Here is a 15,089-nt window from a genome sequence, read left to right as displayed (position 1 = left end):
CCCCGGGGGCCACCAAAGCCAAAGCCCCCGCAGCCCCCGTCACTGAGAAGGACATCCCGGGGCTGTTCACCCGTGTCATGGGAAAAGGTGAGATACCCCCCCACACACTCAATTCCTTTTTTTGGGGGGTCCCATGGTTCGGGGTAGGGGGGGGTCAGCGCTCCCTGACCCCCGACCTCCCCCCAGTCTGCAACCAGCTCCTGCTGTCGCGGCCAGACAAGAAGTACATCTCCACTTACCTCGAGCTCCTGGAGCAGTGTCTGAGCCACGAGGTACGGGGGGGGCTGCGGGGACTTTGGAGGGGCTGTAGGGCTTGGGGGGGGGCTATAGGGCTGTGTGACCCCCCATGTGCCCCCTTCCCCCCCCAGGCGTTCACAGAGACACAGAAGAAGAGGCTCCGCTGCTGGTGGTGGCAGGTCCAGGGGTTGCTCCACACCTTCTCACTCGGTGCCGATCAACAGCTCGCCCCAGGCCCTGCTCGCCCTCCCCCAGGGTACGTCTTGGGGGGGGACACGGGCCCCCCCAAACCTTGGCGGGGGGGAAGACAAAACCCTGGGGCACCCCCTGAGTGGGGGAAGGAACCTGTGCTCCCCCCCTCCCCTCCGCACCCCCCATCCCACTAGGGCGGGGGAAGATGTTCTGGTCGTGGTGTGGGAGGTTTGGGGGGTTCAGAGTGTCTGGTCCCCTCTCTAGGAGGGATGGGGGGGTCGGGTACAAATCTTGGGGCCCCCCTTACCCCAGTTTCTGTTCCGCCCCCCCTCAGAGCGTCCCCTCCCCGGCACGGACCTGGAGATCAGCCCCACGCCTGAGTCGCTGTTCAGCATGGTGGAGCAAGTGCTGGGCAGTGAGGGGGGGTGGGGAGTAACACAGACACCCCCTGCCCCCCCTTTACCCCCTCTCCCCCATTTTTTTCGGTTTTCAACATTTTTAACAATCCCCAAATCTCTGCGGTTTTGATGGGTTTTTCAGTTTTTATTCCTTTTCTCTTCATTACTGTATCAGTACCCCAAATGATATTAACGTATATTAATACGCATTAATAATATCATTATTATTTACAGCCCAAACTGAGGGACACGGCGATGCCCCCCTTCCCTCCCCTCCCCCAGGGTGGGGATGCCCCAGGACCCCTCCCCCGTCGGTACAGCCCCCCGCCCCCCCTTTGTACCCGCAGCGCCGCGGCCCTTTGCGATAGAAAACGTTATTTTAGACACAAGTTGTTAGGAATAACTTTAGTTCCGGCTGTGGCTACTAACCCTGACTACGTTATTAAAGAGAAAACCAGAAACACCCCCCAAAGTGCCTGGTTTTTCCCCAAAACGGGGAGGGGGGACACGCCGCTCTGTTGCTGGAGGAGTCGGAGGCGTCGCTGGGGCTCTCGTCGTCCTCCGAGGCCTCGCTGGGTCAGGCGGGGGCTGTGCGGGGTCCCCCCCTCGCTGCCCCCCCCGGACTCTTCCTCCTCTTCCTCCCCCTCCTCCTCGTCGCTGTTGCTGCCCAAAATCTCCTCCCGGTCACGAGCGGCCTGGGCGGTGTCACTGCCCCCCCCGGAGGTCCCCCCGGCCACCTTCCTCCTCATCTTCGGCCTCATCCTCTTCCTCGCTGAGGGCCGAGCCCCCCCACCCCGCTCGCTGCTGCTCCCGGAGCCTTCGGCCCCCTCCTCCTCCTCCTCGCTGCCCTCTCCCCCTTTGCTCTCGCTGCCTTCCTCACGCTCTTCGTCTGGAGGAGGAGGAAGAGGAGGAGGGGAAGAGATTATGGGGGAGGGCGTTGGGGGGGCCCCCACCCATTCTGCCCCCCCGGGTCCCCCTGTTTGGCTGATTAGGGATATCGATTAACCTCCGACAGCAGAGTGGAAAGAGCCGGCGTCTTCTGCTGCAAATAACTCCAGAGTGTGGGGAATAATACAGAGCCCACGGAGTGAGACAAGGGAGAGCAGTGCAACCAGGAGAGCACAGGGCAACGCCTCAGAGCATCCCTGCCCGAGAGAGAGCACAGGGGTTAAGGCAGATCCCTCAGCCCTTGCCCCCGCTGCCAGCCCCCAGCCCCGCGGGCAGCCCCGGTTCCAGCGAGGGTTTGCAGAGCCTGGCCCGGGCAGGGGGAAATCCTACGCGGTGCCTCCGCCCGGAGCTGAGGCCTCCAGAGGCGCTGGGAGCGGGCCCGGCCTTCTAGCCCCAAAAATCAGCAAGGCAGAAAGACTTGCACTTTTTTTCAGGGGAGTCATCTGGTTTGGCTCTCCTGTTGCATTCCACCCAAAGCCTGGCCAGGGCTCGGCGGCTGAGACCAAAGGAATTTCTACCAAGCCGGAATACGTGGGTCCTCAGCCTTGAACAAGGATGCGAAAGGAAAGTTGGATAATTTTGTCTCCTGACACATTCCGTACAGATTATATCTGGTGTCTAAGCTGCCTCTTTCCCTGGCGAGTTTCCCTGCTTTATTAATGACCACATGCTAAGGTAGAGGCTTCAGCCCGGGGCCTGTTGCTCAGGCTGCAGCATTTCAGTGCTTGAGCACTGTTTACACCAGCACAGGCGGGTGGTGATACCTCAGTGCAGCACCCACGAGCACGGTGGGTATCAGTTATCACATCTACAGGATTCACCTGCGGGGCAGCTCTGCCCTGGGCCGCTTGCCAAGCCTGAGCACTTCACAGGTGGATGCAGGGCAGGGATGGGGGATGCTCGGGGGGCCCTGGGGATGCAGCACAGGGAGATGGTAGCGCCAGGATGACGAGGGTCTCGGGGGAGCGTCACCCCCCACGAGCTCGTCTTACCGGCACGTGTCACCCCAAGATCCGGCATCGCCCCGGAGGGCCGAGCTCCGCCAGAGATTGAAGAGGAGGAGGAAGATGAGGACCAAGAGGCGGAGGAGGACGGTGGAAAGCAACGTGCTGCGGGAGCACTGGGATGGAGAGGGGCCGTCAGTGCCCCGAAGTGAAGGGATAAATTCACTGACGGGGTTTAAAGGCTCCCCCGAGACTGGTGGCACCCAGCAAGGGATGGCACCGGGTCCAGCTGGCACCGAAGCCAGCCCCCGCAGAGCAGGGGAGTTTCCTTCGGTGGGAAGCAGGTGGGATGTGCCCCCCGGTCCTCCAGTGGGTCCAGCTGGGGTGCAGTGACTTGTGGAAAAGAGACTCTCCAACACGAATAGAGTTATACGGCAGGGGTGGTTACTCCAGCGCCGGGGTGCAAGGGTATTTCTCCACAAAGCCTGCAGCAGGCAGCTGGCATCCCTTGCTTACTTCATCAAGTTGTTTAGAGAAGTACGACACTGCCCTTCTATCTGGTCCCAATTTTTGGGCCAGGACCCCTGGGGCTATTCCCCGTTTCTCGAGGGAGAATAACCAGACAGCTGAGTGATGTCTGGTTAACCCGGAGCAGGGGCATCCATCAGCTGCTTCTTCAGCTGACGGAATGCTCTGAGCGCCTCTCCGTGCCGAGTGAGGGTTTCCGATTTGATTTTAATAGCTCACCGAGGGATTTTTTGTACCAGGAGTCCGTAGTTACATACCCACAGGCGACACCTCCGGGTCGTTCCTAGGATCGCGCAGAGCTCTTTAGCTGGCTGTGCCCGAGGGCTCCGACAGGGGCCTCTGGCCTTGCAGTCCCCAGGGTCCCTTGCCCAGCCGTGACCTCGGCTCCAGGGCAGGTTACTCGCTGCTGAGCTGCTGGAGCTTTCTGTGGAGAGACTCGATAGCCATTAAGACCCCAAATTTAGTAAACTAATAGTCCATGTTATGCACATTTCTTTAGTCTCTGTGGCTGTTAAGGAATCATCTACATACTGCAGGACCCCCGATTCCATGCGGCCGCTCCCATTGCTCCAGGTCTTTAGCTACTTGGTTTCCAAGAAGAGTGGGGCTATTTTAAACCGCTGGGGCAGCACAGTCCATGTTAATTGCATCTTCCTCCTGGACTCCATCTTTCCTCATTCAAATGCAAACAATCACTGACTTTGGAGCTCAAAGGCAAGCAGAAGAAGGGGTCTTTTAGGGCCAGCACGGTAAACCAAGGCAATTCCGGTACTCATCTAATTAACAGTGTACATGGGTTTGCTACAACAGGATGCAGATCTCCTCCCCTCCTCTTGCTATATGCTCTCTGTGCTCTGTCTAACAAGGTCTCCACATTCCAACTCTCTGGCACTTTCAGCTTTTACAACTTCTTTCGAATGCCCCGTGCTGACTGCCCTATAAATAACGACACTAACTGTTGTATTCCCACCCCTGACCCTGGATCTAAGGGGTGTGTCGCCTCACGGTACCCGCAGCTTACCCAGGAATTCTGAGGGAGTATCTTTAGGTCCCTGCCGAAGGGCATATAGGGCCGAGCAGTTCATTGCTTTCGGTACAGCCCGCTCCATGCCCCTGACACTCCAATCTCCATCTGCATCCACAACCTCATATGGGCTCCTGTGTTGGGGTTCCAGCACGGGTGTTTTATTAGAAACTGGAAATGCTTGGTCACCCCAACAGTCGCTTCGATACCCCTTCGCTGCACTTTTCCAAGGTGCCAGATGGAAGGAAGTGAACGGGACTTTTACCCTGGCAGGGCCCATCCAGCCCTAGGGCCTCTCTCAGAGGAGCCGGCACCGCCGCTCGCTTCTCCCGTCTCTGTCTGCGACACGGGGCTGTGAGGGGGGAGCCTGCCTCTGGCTCCTCCAAACTTTCACCCCCCTCCTGCTGGCTTCCTACCGGCGGTTTATAGTACTCTGGGAAATCTTTATTTTGGCCCCTTTTTCTTTCCCTTCCTTCATATTTTCTCTGTCCGGTGCCAGCACCAGTGGGTCTCGTGGGGGTGCCAGGCCACGGTCTATTTGATATTCAGGATGGTCTCGGAGGGTGAGAAACATGTCTGCATAGGAGACTTCATCCCAGTTCCCTCCCTCCTTAAAACAGCATCAATTGCAGCAGGGTGTTATCACTCAAGGTCCCATTCAGGGGCCATTTTCTCTGCTGTCATGTTTGTGGATAACAGGTGAGGGGGCACCTTTACACCGCGTCACGGTGGGGAAAACGGCACCGAAAGATCCCCCTCCCGAGGGGGAAGGAAGGACTTAACTCGTTATCCCGCTCCTTAATTAGTGACATGAGTTGCTCGCCTGCGCTGAGCTTCCCCATCGTTATCAGAGTTGTTTCTAGGAGGGTGGTGGTGTCCCAACCTGTGCTGTGGCTATCGTGGTGCCCCTCACTCTGGGCCTGATTAATCAGAGCTCATAACGAGGGGAGACCTCGTTAAGCCAGGTCTTTCCTCGCTGCAGGATCCAAAAGAACATGTTGGTGGATCTGAACAAGGAGATGATGAATGAAGTGGGCATCACAGTGGTGGGAGACTGTAAAAGGAACAAGCTTTAGAAAACTGTTTTCTCTCAGGATATTATTAATAGCAGGAATAATTAATAAAGAAACAGTGGTTTAGTGGTTTCATTAATAGAGCACAGGTGCTCTAGGAACAATACCGACAGTTTAAGCAACTTAGAAAAGCTGAGCAATGAAAAGCTAGACATAGATTAAGAATATGTCAAATAGAACATTTTGAGTCTTTTCTCAGAAGTCTAAAAGTGAACGATGATGAAGACTGTTCAGAAGATGAGGAACCACGATGAGCGGAGACTGCATCCGTGAGCAGCGGTGTCCGAAGAGGAACTGGAACGGAACGATGGGAACTCGGCGAAACTGTGGAATACGGTGGACTTCTGAAATGGATGATGAACTGAGAGCTGAAAGTTCCTGGAAAATCCCCAGAGACTCTTGGTATTGTATGTTGTATCGTATCTAGAGAGGGCGCTTTTTGTGAGCTGTGGCCACTCCCTGAGGCGATGGCCCAGCTCTGAGCTGTTAATAAAGCCAGCCCAGAGGTACCCGCAGTCTGGGGAAACCCTTTAACAGAACTGGCCACCCCGATGGGACTCTGGGACACAAGAGAGCAAGAGTCAGGTATTCCTCTGGACAAAGCCGTTGCCCATACTCAAATTGCCGGCCAAGGAATGAGAGGTGAGTTCACCTAAGAGACTTGGGCATGGGTAATTCACTGATTACACCTCTAATTGGAATGATACGGAAACTTTATGATGAGAATGATGTCAAGCAGAGAAAAGAGAAAAGATTTTCCAAAAAGGCAAGAGAATAACTAATTGGACAAAGGTTTTGGAATGCAACGAGCACCCAAGTGATTACTGGGGCCGGCTGAAGGCTACTTTAATTATGGGGGTATGACCCGTGACCATTTCCAAGAGCCACCAGCTATTAGTGTTTGTGTAGAAATTGATGCCAGGCTGGCCAGGGAAAACGTTAACTAAAATCCTTAGCATTGCTGCTTTTGTTTTTGATGGGAGAGATGAAAGCAAAAGCAGCAAGAAGAAAGGTTAAATGTTGAGAAAAAGGCAGAGCAAAAAGAGAAAGAAAGAGAAATTGTGTTGCTGGCTGCAGCAGTTACCCAAACCTATAACCCAAGGGGGAGAGGTCGGGGGTTTCCCCGAGGCAGAATCAGGGGAAGGGGCGCGCGAGGCAGAATTCCTCTTCTCTCTCCATATGCTAATGGTTCAGATGCTTCTGCCGTGGGAACTGGGGACACATGCAGAGAGAGTGCCCGCCGAGACCCGTGTCTGCACAAGAGCATCTGCCCCTGCCAGACCTCCTCGACCTCATCTCAGCGAAGAAAATGATAGTCATCTTCTCTGGGAACTGCAGGAACAACGGGCCCCCGTGGAATCAAGGTAGATGAGCACGGTCAGATTTCTGCAGAGGTAAAAACTGCTTTGGGGTAAATCTGTGATCTCTTCCAGTTCCCCTACTGGCCCTTTGGGCCTGTACTGAATTTTGAAGTTCCCCACATTTCAAATGATAGTACGGGCAGTAACAGGGGAACAGATAAAATATTTATCTACCCCTTTGACGAGACCTTTTGCAGGAATTTGATCCGTTTATCTCCTTGGCTCCAACAGAGATTCAGTTGGTTTTAATGGGCTCAGAAATAATCGAACTGGGAGGTCAAACCCCACATGATGTGCATGATACACGATTTGAATTGGCTGCAGTTCCCAGAGAACTCTGAAGTAAGTGGGATGGTTAACACTGGCTGAGCCAGTTGTGATAAAAACAGAAGGAGGGAATCCTCCTTCCATTTGGCAATATCCCATTATAAATGAGGCCATTCCCAGTAGAGAAAAACCAACTGTATGTTTTTTCAGAAAAAAGAATTTTGAGGGAATGTCGTAGTCCTTATAATACTCCAGTTTTACCAGTTAGTAAACATAGAGTAGATAAAGATGGAGATGCTGAATATAGATTTGCTCAAGATCTCCGAGCTGCAAATGAACATGTAATTGCTTCACACCCTGTGGTACCAGATCCAAGTCTGATTTAACACAGATCCTGGGCACAGTATTTCACGGGGCTTGATCTTACAGGAGCTTTCTTTAGCATCCCAGTCGCGGAAGAAAGCCAGTCACTCTTTGCCTTCCCGTGGCAAGGGAAGCAGTTAACTTGGGCTAGGTTACCACAAGGATTTACTAGTTCTCCAACAGTATTTTCTCAAATTTTGAAAAATTATTGTCCTGGTTCAGGTAGGATAGGGTTAAGTTTCTGCAGCAGAGAAGGGGGAAGGGATCTCCAGCTGGGTTATTCATACCATGCTGACGTCAGTTCTGGGCGTGGGAACTTTTTCCTTGGTGGCTTTGGTGGCGGGGAGCTCACGGCAGGCTTGTTCCATGACCATTGTGGTATTTCTCTGTATATCGTTTGTCTTGTTCACTGTTATTGCTGTTTATTGTTGTTACCATTGCTACTGTTGTTGTTCAGATTGTTTATCACACTGTTGTATTAAATTTCTTCTTATTTTAACCCCGGGTTTGTGCCTCACTGCCAGCCCGACCGGCTGAGGGTGGGGAGGGGCAACGGCAACGTGCGCTCTGGTCCCGGCAGGGTTTGAACCATTACAGCCTTAATTGGCGCCCAACGTGGGACATGAAATAAGAATAAAAGGGGACAGACCCTGACCAGAGTGTGATAGAGCAATCTGTTGGGTGTAATTTTTCTGTTTGTATTTGTACTGTGCAGTAAGAAAATGTTTGCAGTGCTGGCCCACTTGTTTGTGTGGTGGGGCTAGATTACTCCTTATATCAAGTGTATGATCCCAGTGGTGGCGTTTGTTATCAGTGGAAAATGTATAACGGGTCTTATGTTGTTATACGGGCTACTGACTCCTTATAATGCCTTTGTATCGCTGTTGGTGGGGGCAGGCCTGTACCTGTTTGCTGTTTGGGCTTTTGTGAGGGGTCTCACCCCCTCTGTGGGTGAGCCAGGGGAAGAGATCCTCTCAGCTGGGGAGAGCTTTAACTGTCCTGGGAGCATCCAGGCCAGTGTGGTTGCGGCACAATGCTCTCTGAGTGGCTGCCTGATTTGGGTTTTGGCCAGGCGGTATTTCTCCAACAATAGCAGTGCCTGGAAACCTGCCCCGAGGTCAGGTAACAGTGAGTAGCAAGGGCTGTGGGAAGAGATGGGCAAGCACCTGAGTCAGTGGGCACCCCCAAGGCTTTGGAATTGCACCCCCGAACAAATGCAGAGCCCTGAGAAGCTGATGGAGTGCTTAGAAAAGGTGTGTTACCAAGCGGGCAAAACCCGGGAGACACAAATCGCTGCAATGTGTTGGGGACTTGACCATGCATACCGTGTCCTCTTTAATACCACCCACTGCCCTCAAGGGGGAGGAAAGGCTACAGAACCTGAGAGTGAACTTACTGGTACAGTATCTGGCCTGGGGGCACAGGCAGAGCCAGGCTCAGTTGCCTCCACAGCAGCTGAGCCAGAGAGACAGCCAGGGCCGGGATCAGTCGCCCCGATACAGAAAACAAAATACACCAGAAAGTCAGCTTGTGAAATGGGGGATGGGGATGGGCCAGGCCCATCAGGGGAACAGGAGGAAGGGCCAGAGGTGATCGTCCGATCTCTGTTCCTGACTGAGCTGCAAGATATGCGGAGAGATTTCGGCCGCCTGGGAGGCGAGCAGATTTGGACCTGGCTGCTCCGATGCTGGGACAATGGAGCCAGTGCTTTTGAGATGGAGGGGAGAGAGGCCAGGCAGCTGGGGTCTTTGGCCAAGGATGCTGGCATTGATAGGGAAATAGGGAAACAGACTCAAACCCTCAGCCTTTGGAGGCGACGCCTGCTCAGTGTAAGGGAGAGGCACCCCTACAAGGGTGATATCCTATGTCAGCTAGGCAAATGGACCAGCACTGAGAAAGGCATCCAGAACCTCAGGGAGCTGGCTGTGTTTGAGATGATCTGTGGTGATCTGAATGAGGAGCAGTCACCCATGGACCCAGATCAGGCCCCTTGCACACACCTGATGTGGCGACAGTTCCTGAAGAGCGCACCAGAAGCGCACTCAAAAGCATTGGCAATAGTGTCCTGGTGGACAGACACCCAGACTCTAACAGTGGATGGAGTGGCTGGCCAGCTCCGGCAGTATGAGGGAAATCTCCCCTCATCTCAGCATTCCTGGGTCTCAGCTGTGGAGGAACTGTCTCAGAGGGTCCAAAAAATGGAAGAGGACATGTCCTACGTTCCACCTGCACGGGCTGATGTCTCAGCCATTAGAAGTAAACGTTTCCCCACCCAAGAGAAAGGCAGCAGAAGGCACACACCACGAGGCACCCTGTGGTTTTTCCTCCGTGACCATGGAGAAAACATGAGGAGGTGGGATGGACAGCCCACTGCCACCCTGGCTGCACGAGTAGAGCAGCTGAAAGGGAAGACCATCACCAAAGGGGAGTCCTCCAAGAGGAGCGCAGCTCCAGTGTCCAGTCAGAAATCCCCCAGGCAGAACAGAATGGTGAACGTTATGTCTGACCCTCTTGAGGGGACCAGTAAATCGTTCTTGCAAGAAGTGAGTGATGCTGAGCAGGATTAGAGGGGCCCTGCCTCCAGCCAGGTGGAGGAAAGGGATAATGGGATTTACTGGACAGTGTGGATCCGATGGCCTGGCACGTCAGACCCACAAGAGTATAAGGCTTTGTGGGCACTGGCGCTCAGTGCACCCTGATGCCATCGAGCTACAGTGGGGTTGAATCCATCTGCATCTCCGGAGTGACAGGGGGATCCCAACAGCTGACCCTGCTGGAAGCTGCAGTGAGCCTGACTGGGAGGGACTGGCATAAGCACCCCACTGTGACTGGCCCAGACGCCCCGTGCATCCTGGGCATAGACTGCCTCAGGAGAGGGTACTTCAGAGACCCAAAAGGGTACCGGTGGGCTTTTGGTGTAGCTGCCCTGGAGGAGGTTGAACAGTTGTCCACCTTACCCGGCCTCTCAGAGGATCCCTCAGTGGTGGGGCGGCTTAAGGGTGAGGAGCAGCGAGTGCCGATTGCTACCAGGACGGTGCACCGGCGGCAGTACCGCACCGACCGGGATTCCCTGGTCCCCATCCATCAGCTGATCCGCCAACTAGAAAGCCAGAAGGTGATCAGCAAAACTCACTCACCCTTCCACAGCCCTATGTGGCCAGTGAGAAAGCCTAATGGCGAATGGAGGCTCACTGTGGACTACCGTGGCCTGAATGAAGTTACGCCAGCGATGAGTGCTGCAGTGCCGGACATGCTCGAGCTCCAGTATGAACTGGAGTTGAAGGCAGCCAAGTGGTACGCCACGACTGACATTGCTAACGCGTTCTTCTCCATTCCGATAGCGCCAGAGTGCAGGCCACAGTTTGCGTTCACTTGGAGAGGCATCCAGTACACCTGGAATCGATTGCCCCAGGGGTGGAACCACAGCTCCACCATTTGCCATGGACTGGTCCATACTGCACTGAAGAAAGGTGGGGCTCCAGAACACCTGAAGTACATTGATGACATCATGGTATGGGGGGACACAGCCGAGGAAGTCTTTGAGAAAGGGAACAAGATAATTGAAATCCTCCTGGAGGCCGGCTTTGCCATTAAGCAAGAGAAAGTTAAGGGGCCTGCAAGGGAAATTCAATTCCTAGGAATAAAATGGCAAGATGGGCGTCGCCACATCCCAATGGAGGTGATAAACAAGATAACAGCCATGGCCCCACCAGCCTCTAAGAAGGAGACTCAGTCTTTCCTGGGCGCTGTGGGGTTCTGGAGGATGCACATCCCCAACTACAGCCTGATTGTGAGCCCTCTCTACCATGTAACCCGTAAGAAGAACGATTTTGAATGGGGCCCTGAGCAACAACAATCCTTTGAGCAGATTAAACGGGGGATTGCCCAAGCAGTAGCCCTCAGGCCAGTCCGGGAAGGACAGGAGGTTAGGAACATGCTCTACACCGCAGCCGGGGAGAACGGCCCTACCTGGAGCCTCTGGCAGAGAGCACCTGGGGAGACCCGAGGCCGACCTCTGGGCTTTTGGAGCCGGGGATACAAAGGCTCTGAAGCTAATTACACACCAACTGAGAGGGAGATACTGGCAGCGTACGAAGGAGTTCGGGCTGCCTCAGAAGTGGTCGGCACTGAAACACAGCTCCTCCTGGCACCCCGACTGCCGGTGCTAGGGTGGATGTTCAAAGGAAAGGCTTCCTCCACGCATCATGCAACCGATGCCACGTGGAGTAAATGGGTTGCGTTGATAACACAACGGGCTCGAATAGGGAACCCCAGCCGCCCAGGGATACTAGAGGTGATCACGAACTGGCCAGAGAGCAAAGATTCCGGGATGTCACCAGAGCAGGAGGTGACACATGCTAATGAGGCCCCACCATATAACGAGCTGCCGGATGAGGAGAAGCGATATGCCCTGTTCACTGATGGGTCTTGTCGCATTGTGGGAAAACATCGATGATGGAATGCTGCTGTGTGGAGTCCCACACGACAGGTCCCTTAAGCTGGATTAGAGTAGCTCAGGTGGACTTGGACTGGCAGCGCAAAGGTGAACTGTTCATAGCCCGGTGGGCCCATGAGACCTCGGGCCACCAAGGTAGAGATGCAACATACAGGTGGGCTCGAAATCGAGGGGTGGACCTTACTATTGACACCAATGCAGAGATCATCCACGGATGTGAGACGTGTGCTGCAATCAAACATGCCAAGCAGGTGAAGCCCCAGCGAAATGGAGAGCGATGGCTGAAATATAGATATGGAGAGGCCTGGCAGATAGACTACATCACACTGCCACAGACCCGCCACAGGAAGCGCCACGTGCTCACAATGGTGGAAGTGACCACTGGATGGCTGGAAGCTTACCCAGCACCCCACGCCACCGCCCGGAACACCATCCTGGGCCTTGAAACCCAAGTCCTGTGGCGACATGGCACCCCAGAGAGAATTGAGTCAGACAACGGGACCCACTTCTGAAACAACCTCATAAATTCCTGGGCAGAAGAACACGGCATCGAGTGGGTCTACCATACCCCCTACCACGCACCAGCCTCTGGGAAGATCGAGTGCTACAATGGACTGTTAAAAACCACATTGAAAGCACTGGGAGGTGGGACCTTCAAAGACTGGGACATGCGTCTAGCAAAGGCCACCCGGCTAGTCAACACAAGAGGGTCTGCCAGTCGAGCTGGCCCGGCTCAGTCGAAACCTCCACGTGCTGTAGATGGGGATAAAGTCCCTGTGGTGCGCATAAGGAATATATTGGGAAAAATGGTCTGGTTTAGTCCTGCGCCAGGCAAAGGTAAAGGCAAACCCATCCACGGGATTGCTTTTGCCCAAGGACCTGGGTGCACCTGGTGGGTGATGCAGGACAATGGAGAGGTCTGATGCGTATCACAGGGGGACTTGATTCTGGGTGAGAACATGCCGTGAACTATGCTGTGCCTGTGTAAATTATTGTTTTGTTACTGTTAACTGCTAAATGGCAGCTGGACATGACGCAGATGGTATAGAATAAAGGGCTGGATTATGTCCTGGTTCAGCTAGGATAGGGTTAGGTTTCCCCAGCAGAGAGAGAGGGGGAAGGGATCTCCAGCCAGGTTATTCATACCATGCTGGCGTCAGGTCCAGGGGCGGAGCCTTTTTTACCTTTCTCTTTGGTGGGCTTGATGGCAGGAACCTGTTTCCGTGAGCAATTAGCAGTATTGCTCTGTATATCGTTTGTCTTGTTCACTGTTATTGCTGTTTATTGTTGTTACCATTGCTACTGTTGTTGTTCAGATTGTTTATCACACTGTTGTATTAAATTTCTTCTTATTTAACCCCGGAGTTTGTGCCTCACTGCCAGCCCGACCGGCTGAGGGTGGGGAGGGGCAACGGCAACGTGCGCTCTGGTCCCGGCAGGGGCTTAAACCAACACGATTATTTACAAGATCTGTCTTTTTCAAATAAGTCTGTTTTGATACAGTATGTTGATGACCTGTTATGGGCAAGTAAATCTAAGGATGACTGTATTAGAGACACTGAATACCTGTGTATCCGACTTGTTAACAAGGGGCACGGTGCATCTCTGTCCAAATGGCAGTTTTGCAAACAGCAAGTGAAATATCTGGGATTCATACTAAAGCCAGGACTTCCTGATTATTCAAAACCTTTTACATTGTATTGGGATGAAAGTAAAGGAACTGCGAGAGGGGTGGTAGTACAAACTTTAGGACCACATGAACGACCTGTTGCTTATTTTTCTTCTATATTGTAATTTTTCTTCTTCATTGGTAATGCACACAAGAGAAAAACCAGGGAAACAAGCAGGCAAAGAGCAGGTCGGGGTTTCCTCACATTTTATAGCGGTACAGCATTTCTAGGAGCTCAGCTATAAAAACCCCCTAGAGACTGGGATGTTACAGACATACGTAACTTCACAAAAAATGTGCAAAGTTCTGAATGAGAAAAATGCATTAGCGAGCTGCCCTCCCATCAGTGTTACATTTCATGTTTATTTGCATCATTTCTCCTCCTGCCTGTTCTGACGGTTTTTTCTCAATTTCTTTCTTACTCTGCCTACGTGCAGATTTGCATTTTCCTTTGCTGTTAAAATTCTCCAGTACTTTGCCCGGAAGTTCTTTTCAGAGGATGCTCTCCTCAGATTTCAAGACAATAAATCCACCAGAAACAGAGCCCGAGGGACTCCGTACCAACAGATATTACAGCTACACTACCTGTCTGCTTTACCTCAAAACCAGGGACAAGGGACACACGGAGAATGTCACCTGCTGGGATAACAGGCTGCCAAACTCATCAGTGAAGGCCAAATTCGCAGCTTGGCCGTGACGCCTGGACCATAATCAGGTCTGCATTACAGGTTCCCCTTATCAAAGCTGGCTGTGGGCTGATCTAGCCACACGACTTTCACTGAAATAAAAGGATATATGTGCACTTAAATATGAGCACATTTTATCTGGAGTTTTTATTTTTACATTTGAAATCCACTATAAAGAATACATTTCCCTTTGTAATCACTAACACGCTTTTTAATCTCTTTTTGTACTCGTCCCTGCTGGATAGCCTCCTTAACTCCTCCCTTTACACTTCATCCCCTGCAACAGCTCCCAGATTCTCTGGGAATTATTTCCACTCGCCTCCCCAGTAAGTGATCAGCCGCATAGGAAAACATTTGGTGTGGCATCATTCAGATTGAGAACACATCCTTCACCAAGGACACCCTCCTCAGTCACTCCTTCATGAGGACACTGTGTTGTCCATAGCTTTTACATGTGAAAGAGCAATTCCTGAACACCAAGAACTTTGGAAACCTGAACAAAACAAACAAACCAACCCCAGATGCTGCTTGACCAAAAAGTTTTGGGAGGTGCCAAGAATACCAAGGACCCAATCAGTCCCCTACGGAGTAAAAATTAGCCTAGTGTCCTTATCTATTCAAATGCAGCATCTTACGACACCACCCACGGGATTTCTAACAGTATCAGTTCTGACAACGAACCTCTATTAAGTTGCCAAAAGCAAACGTTACATCACGTCACGGAGGTCAAGTCCTTCTGGAAATATCTGTTTAAGACTTTAGGAGCTGCACTCACAAACATGCTGCTTTAAACTGGAGTAACAGAGGTGACAGCGTAAGTTCTTACACGTGTCAAACTTCCTCAAACGCAGTGAGCGTAGATGTAAACTACAGCTGGAGAGAAATTCCCTGCCAGCAGTTGCATACTGCACCTGTCACTGGCAGGCAATTACATCTCTTCTCC

At 52.7% G+C, this 15,089-nt stretch overlaps 1 long non-coding RNA gene across 1 annotated transcript; it reads left to right on the top strand.

Moving 5' to 3' along the window:
* The first annotated feature begins 184 nt into the window (after positions 1 to 184).
* On the top strand, positions 185 to 872 carry LOC141974123 (uncharacterized). Its single transcript, XR_012635691.1, has 3 exons — positions 185 to 272; positions 369 to 493; positions 764 to 872. It is a non-coding gene; the product is annotated as an uncharacterized LOC141974123 (long non-coding RNA).
* The last annotated feature ends 14,217 nt before the right edge of the window (positions 873 to 15,089 follow it).

This window comes from Athene noctua, unplaced genomic scaffold (genome assembly GCF_965140245.1).
Source record: "Athene noctua unplaced genomic scaffold, bAthNoc1.hap1.1 HAP1_HAP1_scaffold_31, whole genome shotgun sequence".
In the NCBI taxonomy this organism is placed as follows: Eukaryota; Metazoa; Chordata; class Aves; order Strigiformes; family Strigidae; genus Athene; species Athene noctua.
The sequence above is the reverse complement of the archived record's forward strand: the minus strand, read 5'-3'. Positions and strand labels throughout refer to the sequence as shown.